At 48.5% G+C, this 12994-nt stretch overlaps 1 protein-coding gene across 1 annotated transcript in view; it reads left to right on the top strand.

The window, feature by feature from the left end:
• The first annotated feature begins 207 nt into the window (after nt 1-207).
• The window catches only part of MYO7A (myosin VIIA), a 184870-nt gene continuing 172083 nt past the window's right edge, over nt 208-12994 (top strand). Inside the window, exon 1 of the mRNA XM_075919509.2 lies at nt 208-371. The gene's annotated coding sequence lies outside the window, so the exon portion shown is untranslated. The remainder of the gene's footprint in view (nt 372-12994) is intronic.

Genomic DNA, 12994 nt, shown 5'->3' with positions numbered 1-12994 from the left:
CAGGAAAGCAGGATCGGGCCCTTGGGATGGAGAGGTTCTGTCAGGCATGTAGCTTTCACCTGGTTTTTTAAAACCCAGGTCTCCGGCTGTGCCCTGGGTCTGTGCTAGCCCAAGCATCACTTCAGTAATCGCTCCTCAGCTCCTCCCCTCAGTAAGAAGGATCAGTGAGTATGAATGGGGAGGCAATTCCACTGTACCAGGTACTGTAAGCAAAGCAGCCGCAGAGAGCAAGCGGCAGGCAGGCGAGAAGACTCAGGGCGTTAGCTCCAAACCACTTACCTGGGACATATAAATCTCTTCTCCAGGCAGACGGGGCTTCTCTGGAACCTGGACTATGGCTCAAGGAGACGGTGGTTCCGTGTACTGCTAAGGTAAGCCAGTAACCCGGGCTGGTCTGGGGCTGTACAGCACAGGATGTCTGGCTTGTTTGATTCTGAAGGATTTGCTGGAAAGCCGCTTAGAGCTGCTGATTCTCTGGGCGGTAAACACCATCACCCTTACTGGGTGCTTTGCTTGCTTTTTTGTTTCCCTGCCCCGTCTGAGTCGGCAGTGGCTACTGTTTAATAGTTGTTTGCACAGTGGAGTTTTCTGCATGGTTTTGCTGGCGTCATTAGGGGCTTTGAATCGGGCAGAGCTTTCTCACAACAATGCAACCCCACATTAGAGGGCCAAGACACTGCTTAAAATGCAAGTTCTCCTAGGTTTTTAACAATAAAGCTGTTAGTGCATTTGCCAATACTGTCAACTTGCAGATCCAGGCTCTCTCGTTATAGCTATTAATATCCAAGAGTTTGCTCATTTAGATTACGCCAGGATCATGCCAATAAATCCTCTGCTCTTCTTTGAGACATATCAGTGTGCATAATCTCATTAGCGCTGCCCACCACCTGAGGAAAATTAAGGGGTTGGTTGGCATATTTGTGGAAGGGTTTGGTTGCAGAACACTGCACATCTAGGCTACGTCTACACTGCCCCTTAGCTCGAAATAAGATATGCAATTTGAGCTATGCAAATTGCGTATTTTATTTCGGTCGTATTTCAAAATAGCTTATTTTGTAATTTCGAAATAATCTGCTGTTCCAAAAATGTCCTTTACTGCTCGTGGAATGAGGTTTACAGGGACGTCGGAATACCGAACCCGAAATAACGGGCTTGCTGTGAAGATGCGGGATAGCTATTTTGGGATACTCCGGTATCCCGAAATAGCATTGCACTGTAGACGTAGCCCTAGAGAGTTACTAAAAATTAACTGATAAATGAGTCAGTTCTGGTGCCCTAGTTTAAATCAACTCTGCCTAAAAACAAAAACTTCCCAGAAGTGTTTAGAGCCATATTTGTCCAGCACTCGTTGTCCTGCTTTGCCTAGGACTCATTGTCCTGCTTTGCCTCTGTGGCTACGCTTTAAAGAGCTCTGTCATTTCCATGCATGTGCTTAATTTCGCTTGGGTCACTTCATAACAACAAGGAGGCTGCATTCAGTCCCGGTGGGGAGAAGAATGTTGCTTTTTGGGCCACACGCCCCGCCTGCTCCATGTGTATGTGACAAGGCAAGTGCCAGCACCAGCCTCCAAAGGATGAACACTGCAGCTTTGGCGAATAATGACATGGCACAGAAAATGTCCTAACCATGAACAGACTTTCCCACACCAGCACTCTGCAGAACATAGGAATTGCCAGAGTGGATCAGGCCTGCGGGTCCCTTTCACACCATATTCTGAAAGGTGTTTCACTTGGGGCAATTGTAGAATAATCTGCCCATCAGGGAAAGTCCTTCCTCCCCCTAGGCCGTTAGCTGGGACTCTGAGGTAAGGAAAAGTTCTAGTTACGCTGTGTCTCTGTCGTCTTGGCCGTGGGGCCATTTCAGGCCCTAAGTGCCTTGGAATTAGTGTGGTTGTAATGCATGATGGGCAGGCTGTGGAGATACCACCTAGGAGCACTGTGTTCCCCTCTCCCCATGGAGCAAGGTCACGTGGACAGAGAGTTTAGAGTGGGACTGGCCAGTAGATCTGTCACTTCCTGACTCCCAATGGCCAAAACCCTCCACAGAGGGAGCAGGCAGAGGCCCAGGCCACTCCGGCAGCCCACAGGGTGCCATGCTCATGTGGGTGTGGCTCCACGGCCCAGGCTTGCCCCAAAAAAGAGCCCTCGCTGATCAGTCAGGCTTTGGCAGTTTGGTGAGGCTGTTCTCTGAAAACAGGCTTCGCTTTATCATGCCCAGCTGTATTGGATTTCAGTTGTAGCGCCATTTCTGCAGTCAGGGCCCCTGTGTGTTCCCTGGAGCAGCGTCTGTGCTCTTGGTCACAAAGACGGCGATGAAGATGCAGCATGGTTTTATGGTTATGGCACTGGACTGGGACTTACGAGAGTTGGGATCTGCTGCTGGCTGTGCCACCGACTCTCTGTGGGACTTCGGGCAAGTCACTTAGTGTGCCAACCATGTGCCTCAATTCCCCATTTGCAAAACCACAATAATACTTCCCTATCTGGTGAGGATAAAATGCTTTTATGATTAAGAGGTGCTTAGGTACTATGGTAACTAGGGCCACTTCAAGGACCTAGGTAGGTAGGTGGTAAGGACTAGAATTTATCAGCCATCTCTGAATTCCTCTGATTTCCAAATAGCTTTATCTGAATTGTATGTATTAGTCACGGTGAGTCCACAATGATATACTGCTGGCAATCTGGGCTTTTCAGTGGATGTTATTGACTTTTTCATTTAAAGCTTCTCATGTCACTGTTAGAACAATTGTGCTGTGCCAGGAACAATTCAGTGAACACAGAATTAGTTTAATATACAGGATGAGATTTCTACTCTCAGTTCCACAAGGGGTAAGTTTGGAGGAAATGAATCTATCTTCAGTTATTTCAGACTTACCCCAGGGGAAAAGGGGATCAGAAGCTGGCCCATATGTAAAACACTCACACACACCCCATCGTATTATTTCTAATTAATTTGCCTCTCAAAGCTCTGGGCAAGAGATATCGATCACTTCTGGTTTTCCCTGAAGCAGCTGTTTGCATCCAGTGTCTCTGTCTCATGGTTGATAACTTGTGACTTCACAATCCTTGGGTTACCATGGAAAGGATTATTTTGTGATTAATGAAGTCTTGTCAGCTTGTAGGTTTTCAAAGCCTTTCCTGGAGCTGCACAGAATTGTTTCAGAGCCCAGTAGAAGATGGGGGAAGGGGGCCAAAAATCAGGGGGAACGACTTCTGGTTCTCTTAGGTATAAACACATCTGGTTTGTCATAACTGACAAATGTCAGATGTAACTGCTGTGCATTTACCATCAATTGGACTGATTCCCTTTGACTGTGGCAGGAGAGAGCCATATGTAATTATCTGTTTGTGGCTGAGCCACAGCGTGCTTGGGGCTTCCCAGGTAGATAAGCAGGAACGAATGGTCCTTGCTCTTTCAGCTCTTTGTGGACATGCACAAGGTATGAGAGATGGAACCGTGCAATTAGCACCTACTCGAGGCCCCCGCCGAGGAAGGAGACAGGCTCTTAGTAGCTCTACAAGGCAGGCAAGGATTGGGCAGCAAAGCTTAACACTGGCACAGTCAGGGAGGATGTACCGCAGATCACAAAGCCCAGCACGTGATGTTAGTGGGCCTGTCTCTGTGCTGTGTCCCCAGGAGATCAAGCCCCAGTGATGTAAAGGTGGCTTTTATGCCATGTTTGTGCCCAACCGATTCTGGGCTACTCTGGGGCCCAAAATAGTTCCTGGAACAAGTTAGAATGACCCTCTAATAGCTCTAATTTACAACAGTCACTCTTGAGCCTATATAGGCTGTGATGCCCCCCTCAGCCAGCTCTGGGCGGAGGTAGCACTTCGCTGCTTCCAACAGCATTGTTGTGCCTGTAATGGGGCACGTCTTCCCCAGCCCTTTGCGGCTCTTTTACAGTCTTGGTACACTACTCTGGGGCTGGAGCGAGGGACAGCGTCTGTCTCAGAAACTCCCTCCATGGCTGTGTCCTGACTGACCCGAGGATGGCAGGGGCTGACAGACCTTTCGTGTCAGTCAGCAAAGGCGCACGCAGAAACCTATAAACAAAGCCTGCAGAGCGCAGCCCCACCTGCCATGGTATCGGGAGCAGCTGACAGGTGCTCTGTCAAGGCAGGTGTAATGTGAGGACATAATTGCCTCCCCGACTCCAGCTTGCTTGCCAAGGCCTGCTAAAGAGGACACTGAAGGAGCTGCAGTAATCCAGCCTGCGGGGTACATAGCACAGCCTGTTGAGTGATGAGCAGCTGAAGATGAGCCTGGGAGGAGAAGAGGAGCTTGGGATACAGCGATGAGTTTCTTTTCTCAAGTCCTACATGGACAGCTGCAAGCATTGGCTTCTGTTGCTAAATCTGAGGTAGAGAGCGGCCAGCGATGTGGGTCCATGGGGCTGGGTTCAGCAAGTAGGGTCAACAGCCTCAAGTGAAATGGGGCCTCAAGTGAAATGGGCGGGGCCAGCACAGCCAGTCCTCAGTGCTACCCAGACCATGATGCGCCCAACCCCCAAGCCCTCAGAGCTGCTCAGAGTGTACAGTGCAGCACTCCAGCAGAGATTTAAAGGGACCAGGGCTCAGGCCCCTTTGAATTGCCAGGTCTCGGGGCACCTACTCCCTTTGCCCCCTCTGTCAGAGGGTCTAGGTTTGGTTTATAAATGTTGGCAAGTCACATCTCAGTTAAGGGAGGAGTTGTGTCATGATCAGTTCAGTCCTTGCTCAAGCTAAACTCGTCTCTAAGGGTATGTCTACACTACCACCCTAGTTCGAACTAGGGTGGTAATGTAGTTGCAAATGAAGCCCGGGATTTGATTTCCCGGGCTTCATTTGCATAAAACCGGGCGCCGCCATTTTTAAATGTCCGCTAGTGCGGAGTCCGTGCCGTGCGACTACACGCGGCACGAACTAGGTAGTTCGGACTAGGAAGCCTAGTCCGAACTACCTAGTCCGTGCCGCGTGTAGCTGCGCGGCACGGAGTCCTCACTAGCGGACATTTAAAAATGGCGGCGCTTGGCTTTATGCAAATGAAGCCCAGGAAATTCAAATCCCGGGCTTCATTTGCAACTCCGATTGCCTACATTACCACCCTAGTTCGAACTAGGGTGGTAGTGTAGACATACCCTAAGAGACTTGGCTGAGAAAACACTGAGCAAGATGTGACCCCTTACTAATCCTGATCCATTCTTTTCACTTGGGCAGATCCAAGGCCCACAGAAAGCAAGAACAAGACTCTGTTAACTTCAGTGGGCTGTGGATAGGGTTGCCAGCTGTCCAGCTTTTCCTAGCATCCTTTTCTGGAGGCGGCAGTCTGGGAAATCCATGTGTATGCTCGGTACACATCCCAGCTGTCCAGCTTGGAGGACTCAGGATGTCCTAGGTTTTTGCACCTCAGAGGTGGCAACCCTGGCTAAGGATCAGGCCCTCAAATAAGAGAGAAGCCCAGGAGAGTGTCCATGTGAAGGGGATGGGATGGGGTTGCACTGATGAATTAAGGACAGATTTTCATGCTGGGGAAAACCATTCAGGCTGAAACAGGACTAGATTCTCACACAGGTGCCCAGGCAGAAATCCGTATGAGGCTACACTGAGTCTGGTGCTACTCAGCGTAGAGGTCACAAAGGCAGGCCCATTATTGAGTGAGTTAGCTAGCTACGAATCTACTGCTGGAGAAGCAATGGGCTGGCTGAAGACGTTCTGGTCCAGGGGCCAGGGCACAGGCTGGGGCGTCGAGGGGAGACACCTATGATGCAGCTGTGGAAAAGACCAATATCGTTCTGGGTGTATTAACAGGACTGTCCCAGATAAGATATGGGCAGGAATTGTCCTGCTCTGCTCAGCACTGGGAAAGCCTGAGCAGGAACATTGTGTCCTAGCCTGGGTGCTAGAATTCAGGAAAGATGCAGACGAATGGGAGAGACTCCAATGGAGAGTAACAAAACTGATACAAGGCTTGGAAATCTGACTGACAAGGAAAGGTTAAAAACCAGGATATGTTGAGAAGGGGAGACCGGATAACAGTCTTCACACATGAAGGGCTTGTTATAAAGAGGAGGGTTCTAAAGATCAGTCGTTCTCCGTGTCCACTGTTGGTAGGGCAAGAAGCAATGGATGTAATCTGCTGCCCAAGGCATTCAGGTTAGCTATTAAAAAAACCCTTTCTAATATATGAGTAGCTAAGGCCTGCACTAGGTTTCCAAGGGAGGCTGTGGAACCCTGTCAGTGAAGGTTTTTAACAGGCTGGGCGAACACCTGTCAGGGATGGTTTAGGTATACATGGTCCTGCCTCAATGGAGGGGGACTGGACTAGACAGCTTCTTGATTTCCCTTCCTGCCCTATGTTTTAATGATGCTATTCCCTGCTCTGCCACTGATATCCTGTGTGGCCTTGGCTGCATCACTTACCCCAGCTGTGATCCAATCTAAGAAATGGGGCTAATACTACTTACCTCATCTGTAAAGTGTTTGGAGATTTACAAATGAAAAGCACGGCCTGCGAGCAAGGTGGTGGTGGTGTTAAAATGCAGGTAAGGTGAGTGCATGACCTGATCCATAACAAATGACAATTTCTGAATTACAGCAGAAAGAGGAATGATGTGGTTAAGACACTGACATGGGGCTAAGATATGAGTTCAGCTCCTAGCCCTGGCATACGCTTTCTGGCTGACTTTGGGCAAGTCAGCAGATCTCTTTGTGTGTCACTTTTCTCTCTACAGTGGGGACCATAAGCCTCTCACTCTCCCATTCCTCATCTATTTAGATTGTAAGTTCTCTGCAGCAAGATCTGTCTTTTAGTTCACGTTCATAGATTTTTAAGGCCATATGGCCCACTAGACAAGCTAGTCTGACCTGTATATTACAGCCCACTCTGTTTAACCTTCTCACTCCTGTGCTGAGCCTGATGAAATGTGTTTGCAACACATATCCCAGCTAGGCATCCTGTCTCAATCTGCAGACATCAAGCAAAGGAGAATCCACCACTTCCTTGGGTGGTTTGTTCCTATGGATAATCATCCTCACTGTTAAAGTGCATCTTAATTCTAATGTGCATGTACCTGGCTTTTACTTCCATCCATTGGTTCTTGTCTTGCCTTTCTCCGCTAGATTAGGGCCCTTTTAGTGCCCTTTGGCTGTACAGTGCCTAGCACAATGGGGCCTGGTTCTCAGCTGGGCAGAATGTAAAGATCCCTAAAATAAATTAAATAGCCAGTAAAACAGCCCCAAAATACCAGCTAGCTCTACCAGCCAGGGGGGCATCTTGCACAGATCAGGTTGGCCTGCCAGACTTCTCCAGTTTGACGAGGCCTGGCTATATTATGAAGTGCTAGGTAATTGGATTAATTTGGTTGCTGTTGCAAAGATGCAGTCACGGTTGGAGGGGTTTCACAAAAGGCAATTACCCTCCTGTTGAGACTCTGCCTCTTTCAGGGCTCCAAGCTCGTATCGGATGGCCCTGCAGTGCATTGTTATGCTCAGGCTCTGCAGAAGCAGGGGAAGGGAGGGAAGGGAGGGTGCTTTGTTGGGTCCCTTTGTCTGCAGGGGCATGTCAAAGAGATTGAATGCAGGGCAAGTGGACTGGCCGTTCTGCAGGCAGTTTAAATATTGATGCTGGTTTCCTGATGAGTCTCAGATGAATACATCCATGTAAAGCATTGATTGTGTGTGTTTCCAAGGAGAGTCACCCTGTCTTATTGGCTGCTGGACATGCTGTAGCAGTCTTGGGGCATCCATCTGTCTGTTTGTGTTGTGCTTTGTACTTCTGCTTATCACTGGGGTATCTGAGCCCCTTCCACTTTATAGCTTGGTAAAAGTATTTGCCTACTAGGACCTTTTTTCTTTCTGAGTCTCCCCTCTCCCCCAAAGCATGCTACAGAAACTCCAGGGGACTGGTGATAGAAATGTAGCCGTGTTAGTCTGGGGTAGCTGAAGCAAAGTGCAGGACAATGTAGCACTTTAAAGACTAACAAGATGGTTTATTAGATGATGAGCTTTCGTGGGCCAGACCCACTTCCTCAGATCAAATAGTGGAAGAAAATAGTCACAACCATATAAACCAAAGGATACAGTTAAAAAAAAATGAACACATATGAAAAGGACAAATCACATTTCTGAAATGTGATTTGTCCTTTTCATATGTGTTCATTTTTTTAATTGTATCCTTTGGTATATATGGTTGTGACTATTTTCTTCCACTATTTGATCTGAGGAAGTGGGTCTGGCCCACGAGAGCTCATCATCTAATAAACCATCTTGTTAGTCTTTAAAGTACTACATTGTCCTGCATTTTGCTCCAGGGGACTGGAGACTCTGGGATCCAGCCACTGGGCTGGGGGGAGGCGCTCTGGCATAGGGATGGTTTGACTTCTCTTTTTGGGGGGAGCAGGGCCTGGTGGGGCTCAGGCCAGCTCTGCACAGCAGGGCCTGGGGCGGGAGTACCATCCTCACCCTCTGACTCACCTCAGCAGGTCACCCAGTCTGTCTTGACTGGGGGGGATGAAACCAAAAATTTTAACTCAAAGGTGGGGGGGGAAGGCTCACCTAAAAAAGTTTAGGAAACTCTGTAGGGTGCAGGGATGGGGAGTAGCTAGGGCTGTGTGCAGGCAGGGGATAGTTCAGGATGCGAGGAGAGTGTAGCTAGGGTCTTTGTGCAGGCAGGGGGCAGACCAGGTTGCAGTTAGGGGCTGTGTGTGGGCAGGGGTTAGCTCAGGGTGCACAGCTACCCTTCTGAAATTCCTTCTTTGTCTCACAACTTCTTGTATCCATTTCAGTTTGTTGAACATGGTGATTATGCTGTTTCCAGTTGTCCAAGAGGTGATTTTACTTTGTGCAGAGGGTGGAGCTTGGAAGGGATTGGACACACCACTTACCTGCAGATGTGTTGCATATTCAGGGTTGTCCCTTGTATGGTATTCAGAGCTGGCATTGTGTACTGCATTGTGCCTGTGCAATGCCTCGTGCTGTGGGCCTCCCTTCTTGGCTGGCTCTTACAAGCCAACCTAATAAATATGATTATTAATAATAGTGTACTATTGAAGATCTTACCTGCTCCGTTTGTGGCTACCTCTTTCAAGATGGTGTCACTTGGTGGTTTGAAGGAGAGTGAAAGGTCAGACTTCTCCACAAGTAAGATGTACCACCATGTTTAAGGTAGCTGGCCATTTCCAAACCAGGTAACGTTATCCGGTCCTCAGCCTGAGTATGGTTCTCCATTTGTCTGTATCTCTGTATTGGCTTGTTTTCATGTCCACGATGCTCATCTGTGTGGTGTGCACTATGAGATTTCAGGATGGCGATATTGCAGTGAAAACAAATACCACCATAACGAGCCATCATTTCTCATGGAAACCTGAGTAGTGACACTCACACTTGAGAATGTGGGTCCTCCAAGTATCAGGATGCTAGGCCAGACCTCTCTGTGTCTTTTGGGGATTTAATGTCTTCCTCCCTTCCTTAAATCTTTCCTCTACCAGACCCAAGCCCAGATCTTCTACTTCCCTGACACTGCACATAACTGCTGTTTTATTCTTGTGTAAAAACAAGATGGATAACCCTCTAACTCACAAGGGCCTTGTGGATGGGTGGGAAATCCCAGTGTGGCAGAAAAGTAGTATCCTCATTAAATGGAGGAAGGATGGTTCTGTGATTAAATATTGCCAATCTAGATAAAATTATCATGCTTCCTATGGCCTTGGCCCAGTCACTTAATTTATTTGTGCCTCTGTTTACCATCGGAAATGAAGGAGTTAATGATACTTCCTTTCTTCCACCCATTGTCTGTCTTGCCTACACAGCCTGAAAGAGGAACTGTTTTCTAATGTGTGTTTGAACTGCATCTAGCCAAGTGGGGCCACAATCTCCATTGAGGCCAATAGGTCTTACTCTATTGCAAGAAATAAATAGAAATAATACTGGCCTACTTCACAAGGTTGTTGTGACACAGAATTCAGTATGTTTGCAAGCATCTCCAATCCTTTCTGCATGCTGCTTTTCACTGACAGAATAACCTCTCTTCCCTGGTCTCCTAAGCCACCAGACCAGCGTTCAATAGCTCCTCAGCACATGCCTCTTGTATGATACACGCAATTCACAAGTCAAGGAGCTGAGAGCAATCTTGTTCTTATAAACATATCTCCAGGGAAAAGAAAAATCAACCGAACTCCCCTTAATGTGCCTCGGTATCCACGTAACAATGTTACCACAACCGTCATCTTTCATTCCCTCCACTCCCTGCTGTTTGCCATAACCACATGCCTGAAGTGAAGCTTGTAAGTGTCATTCTTTGTCCTCTGAAGGGCCTATCTGTGGGGACTAAACAATAACCATTCATCATCCTGTAAGGATGCCTGTAAAACACGTGAAGTCTTTGGATGGGAGACATTAACTACAGGCAGTCCCCGAGTTACGCGGATCCGACTTATGTCGGATCCGCAGTTACGAACGGGGCTTTTCTCGCCCCGGAGGACTGGAGCGGCGGGACGCCCAGATGCGCTGCAGTCCCACCGCCCGCATCCTCCGGGGCGAGAAAAGCTGCTCCACATCTCCCTGGTCTGCTGGGGGGTAGCCCCCCCCACCAGACCAGGGAGACGCGGAGCACGCCTGCAGCGGGACAGCCCGGGCACGCCTGGGCTGTCCCACTGCGGGCGTGCTCCGCGTCTCCCTGGTCTGCTGGGGGGGGGGGGGTGCAGCTAGTGCCCCCCCCACCCTCCAGCAGACCAGGCTTTTCTTGCCTACGCCTGGGGTAGAGCAGCTGGGGCGCTGCCGGGTTGGTCCCGCAGCGCCGCTCCTCGGCGCTACTGTACCAACCCGGCAGCACCCCAGCTGCTCTGCCCCAGGCGTCCTGATTCAGCCGCTGCTGAAACTGACCAGGGGCTGACTACAGGAAGCCCGAGACAGAGTTGCTCTGCCCCGGGCTTCCTGGAATCAGCCGCTGATCAGTTTCAGCAGCAGCTGACTTGGGGACCCCTGGATTTCTTAAGTTGAATCCGTATGTAAGTCAGAACTGGTGTCCAGATTCAGCCGCTGTTGAAACTGATCAGTTTCAGCAGCGGCTGACGCCAGTTCCGACTTACATACAGATTCAACTTAAGAACAAACCTACAGTCCCTATCTTGTACGTAACCCGGGGACTGCCTGTAGTTGCAAAGGATGGTGCGAATAGGAGAGGCAGACCCCACTGAGAATGGGTAGATGAAAGAGTAGATTGGTGCGGAGCTAGTCTACAGAAACTAAGCCCCTCCGCACTGGACAGAGAAAGATGGAAGGAAATAGTGAGGGAGGCATCGGACACCAACGGACGTTGAGCCCAAGATTATTGTTGTTGTTGATGATGAATAGGCACCTGACTGCCGACCCGGCAAGGTTTTTTCCTTTTCCCTCAGGGCCACCAGCAATATAGATCCTGAGAGCTAAAATAAGTTTTGGGGACACCTGTGCAGCCCTGTTGCCTTCCATTGCTTTGCACGGGTGTAACCGTCTGGAAATCAGTAAGCCAGAAAGAATACAATCCAGCTCTCTGGTTTGGATAGGCTCTGCAGGGTGAAGAAGAGTAAAATACAGTGAAATCTGACTTTTATAATGTAGTGGGCAGATGTGACTGAAGACACGCAGATCTACTGCACACAAAGGTCCCTCTTCCATACAAACACTTCCCAGAGCAGACCTGGATGTTAGCAGACCTGGACATTTTTTTTTCTAAGCACATTTTTATTGATTATTATTGCAGTAGTGCAAAAGAGCCCTTCGTGGTGAATCAGGATGTTATACAGGCACTGTACAAAGACAGCATACTTAATGGACTTAGGGAGTCGTAGTCGCAGAATCTGAGGATAAGCAAGGGAAAATATTTTGCTGCAGATAAAGGTCCACATTTCAAAATCAGGCACCTAAAGAAGTGGCCTCGTTTTCAGAGATGACAAGCACCTGCAGTACCCATTGAATTAATAAGGACTATTTAGCCAAGATACTTAAATGGTCTCCATTATCTGAAGGCCTTATAATCTTTTAATGGATTTATCTGCATAACATCCCAGAGAGTTATGGCCAGCGCTGTTATCCTGATGAAAAATGGAGCACAGAGAGACTAAGTGACTTGCCTGAGATCACACAGGAGGTCTGTGGCAGAGAAGAGTGTCCCAGGCTAACTCCCTAGCCACTGTACTGTCATCCTCTCAATTGCAGGTGAGCAGCTCCTTTGAAAATCAAGCTACTTGTTTAGGTGACAGATATGGATGTAGGTACCTACATTTAAGCATGTGAATTGGAATCTTTTAGCTGGAACGTTTTAATGGCTAAGCATGAACAGCCTGAAGGAGCCATCACAGCACCCCCCCATCCCCACCTGTCTAGCCTTTCATCCCACTCATTCCACTATAACCCGATCGGTTTGTTATTCCCACCTAGTGACACTCGTCTTCAGCATAGATGTAAAGTCATGGGGGCAGGGGCTGTCTTTCTGTTCTGTGTTTGTACCTGGCCTAGCCCAGCAGGGTCCTGGCCTCCAGATGCTACTGTGATAGCACAAAGTAATCATTATAATTGTTGCTGATTTGGGGATGTTCCTAGCTGGGTGGTTCAGACTTCAAATACTGCCCCCCCCCACCCCCCGCACAATAGATGCTTTTCAGGGAGAATGGATACAAGTTGCCCATGTACCTACTGGAATAAGGGGTAGTTAGACAGATCACATTGCTGTAGTAACTGAGCACTTCACGGTCTTTAGTGTATGTATCCTCTCACCCCCCTGGGAGGGGCAGCAGTGCTGTTATCCCCATTTTTAACTGGGGCACAGAGAGGTTAAATGACATGCCCAAGGCCACACAGGAAGCATGTGACAGAGAAGAGAATTGACCCTTCACCTTGCAAGTCATTATGCTAATACATTATATTTTCAGTTTAGAAAAGAGGAGACTGAGGGGGGATATGATAGAGGTCTATAAAATCATGAGTGGTGTGGAGAGGGCTGATAAAGAAAAGTTATTTATTAGTTCCCATAATAGAA

Source organism: Pelodiscus sinensis, chromosome 1 (genome assembly GCF_052426305.1).
Source record: "Pelodiscus sinensis isolate ZL-2025 chromosome 1, ASM5242630v1, whole genome shotgun sequence".
NCBI lineage: Eukaryota > Metazoa > Chordata > Testudines > Trionychidae > Pelodiscus > Pelodiscus sinensis.
Note: the sequence above shows the minus strand (reverse complement) of the source record. Positions and strands in the feature narration are given on the sequence as shown.